A 2,664-nucleotide genomic window follows, 5' to 3' on the forward strand; every position below is an offset into this window, starting at 1 on the left:
CCTGTCCCCCAAGGTCTACATCTCCCCCGAGGGCCCCTTGAGGGCTCTTCCTGCCACACCGAGTGGAGAACGGCTGGGGAAGACAGAGGGGGTATGGGAGGGTCCCCCAAGGGCACCGACCCAGCTGCCAGAGCGGACACTTTCATCTCTCTTCGCCTGTCGACCTGCCATCCCTCAGCGGCATTAAATTCCCCTCCTGCCAGAGAACAAGGGCTGCCTCAGATTCCAGGCAGCAGGGCGTGAAGCTGGGGTGGGCCCAGGGGAGGGGTGCCAGGCCCTCCAGGGCCCCGGCCTGGGCTGGGGGCTCTGGCGGCCAGCGGCCGGTCTCCGTCCAGATGTAGTCTGTTTCTGGCAACCTTCTCCCTGACTGATGCCTTCCTCCTCTTTCAGGTGCTACCTCCTCAGGAGCTTTCTTAACCCCTGCAGGCCATGTCTAGTGTCCCAGTGCCAACCCCATCACTGCTGACCACTCTGGGTGGCATGGCCTGGCTTCAGGGCTGTGGTCTGCAGCTCAGTGAGGCATCCCTGGCACCAGAACCCTTCCGTAGACTGAATACACGCATTATCTCCTCTTTCTGGGCATGTTTTCCCTCTTGTGTGTTTCCAGCTCTAGTTGAAGTACCAGTCACAGGTGAGGGGAAATGTACCAGAAAGAGCCCCCTTTTCCCAGCCCGCTGGAAACTGCATATTCTGCATCTCTGCCCTCGGTCAGAGGTGCTGATGACATCGCCGCCTCACAAGAGGCAGAGCTTGTTGCCTGTGTGCCAGGCATTGGGCTAGTCCATTGCATTTACCAGCTCACTCAATCCTCACAACCCTGTGAGGACAGCAGTGACCAGTTATCCCATTTTCTAGATCAGAAAGTTGAGCTTCAGAGAGGTAGAAGTAGAGAGACATACACAATGTCACAAAGCCAAGTTCCTCTGCTTTCAGAAGCTGGCCTGTAAATACCTGGTGATGTCTCAGGCTTTGGCTGGAAGAACCCCCCACCCCCACCCCACATGCTGCCTGTGATCCTGCCCAGATGCAGGATTAGGGTCAGGCATTACTTACTTAAACTTTTCTGCACTTTTTGACTATTTTCTTTTTTACTTTTTTTTTTTTTCCAGTAAATATGTATTGCTTTTCACATCAGAAAGCCCAATAAAGTTCTCTAACCAAACCTTCTTAGGCCCAGGAAGGTTTGGAAACAAAGAGCACAGTGTGGAGTGAGGGTAGGGGATGAGAAGGGAACCCAGGATCACAGACCCCTCCCCTGGAATGACAGGATCAGGTATAGGGGGGCCCGAAGTGGCTGCAGCCTGAATCTACAGAAGCCTCTGCCCTTCCACACACCCCCGCCCCTCCCTGACCTGTCCCCATCACCCGCCCAGCCGCTCACCCAGCTCTGAGGCTGCCCAGGAAGGGGCACCGCCTGTGACTGAGTTGGCTCGGCTGCAGTGGGATCCACAGGCAGCTGCTAGGGTCCGGGGGGAGTGACTGCGAGGGTGAGGGCAAGGGCAGTGCCCGCTGCCGCTGTTGATAAGGCGACGGAGCCCTGGGGAGCCAGGACGCAGTGAAGCCATGGAAACGAAGCTGAGGTGTGAGGCTGAGGCTGGCTCAACCACTTCCTCCAGGTGGCCACCTCCCAGGCCTGGCGGGACACGTCCACTGGCTCCCTGACCCTGGGGGCTGGGTTCTGGCAGGCTACTGGGTAGAGTTGATGTCACCTCAGCCCTCTTGCCCCAGGCCAGGCTGGGTTCAAGCCTTGGGCCTGAGTGGGGAGGGTTGGGGACAGGGGCAAGGATGCTCTGAGCCCTTGGCTCCAAATCCCCCTAACCCCTTCAGTCCCTCCCACTTTCCACCGCCCCCTCCTCCCCTATGAATCTGTGTGCATTATTTACCTTAAGCATTTTGATAAATCATAATAGGAGAGACATCTGCCGTCAAAACTGCAAACTGCATTTGGGGCTCAGCTGGCGGCTGAGGGCTAGAGGCTAGGGGGTGCACCGGCTCTGGTGGTCTGAGGGGGGTAATACGGACGCCCCTCCCCTCCCCTCATCTAGGGCTGAGCCTTGAAGGGGACACAGGCCCCATTATTTGGGACCCCTCCTCACCAGCTGCTGACCACGAAACCTTCCCAAGGAGTCTATCCACTCCCCCCGCCACCCCTGCCTGCCTCCCTCTGCCTCAGAATTAATGCAGCCGTGACAGCGGCTGAGAAGTCCCCCGAGCGGAGATTAACTCCCGGGGCAGCGCGGGCGGGGTTGACCATGGGAGGCTGAGGAGTGGGGGGCTGACGCACAGGCCTCACAAGATTAATCGCCCTGCAGCCGGCCTCATCACGAGGGTGCCCAGTGCTCCAACCCCCACCCCCAGGAGGGCGCTGGGTCCTGTGTCGGGAGCCTGCCCTGCCTCCTGCAGCCCCCGTGGCTCTGACGAGTGGGAGGATTTGAGAAGCCAAGACTGAGTTCTTTCTCATTTTCTCTTCCCTTCCTTGTGGCCTTTGGGGATCCTGAGGACCAAGCAGCAATCCTGGGGCCTCTTTCCCTCCTCTGTTCCCAGCTTGGCTCAGCAGCTGGGGGAGGCGGGGCTCTGACCCTTGCCTGTCTACCTACCACCCGCTAGACCCCACTGATGCCCAAAGCAGAGCTGAGGGGTGGGGGGGCTCAAAGAGGGGTGTAA

At 58.9% G+C, this 2,664-nt stretch overlaps 1 long non-coding RNA gene across 1 annotated transcript in view; it reads right to left on the reverse strand.

Annotated features, from left to right (window-relative positions):
* LOC104996193 overlaps nucleotides 1–1,565 on the reverse strand; it is a 7,155-nt gene extending 5,590 nt beyond the window's left edge. Inside the window, exon 1 of the long non-coding RNA XR_826145.1 lies at nucleotides 1,382–1,565. This is a non-coding gene — a long non-coding RNA (uncharacterized LOC104996193). The remainder of the gene's footprint in view (nucleotides 1–1,381) is intronic.
* Between the last annotated feature and the right edge of the window lie 1,099 nt (nucleotides 1,566–2,664).

This window comes from Bison bison, unplaced genomic scaffold, assembly GCF_000754665.1.
Source record: "Bison bison bison isolate TAMUID 2011002044 unplaced genomic scaffold, Bison_UMD1.0 scf7180017864291, whole genome shotgun sequence".
Lineage (NCBI taxonomy): Eukaryota > Metazoa > Chordata > Mammalia > Artiodactyla > Bovidae > Bison > Bison bison.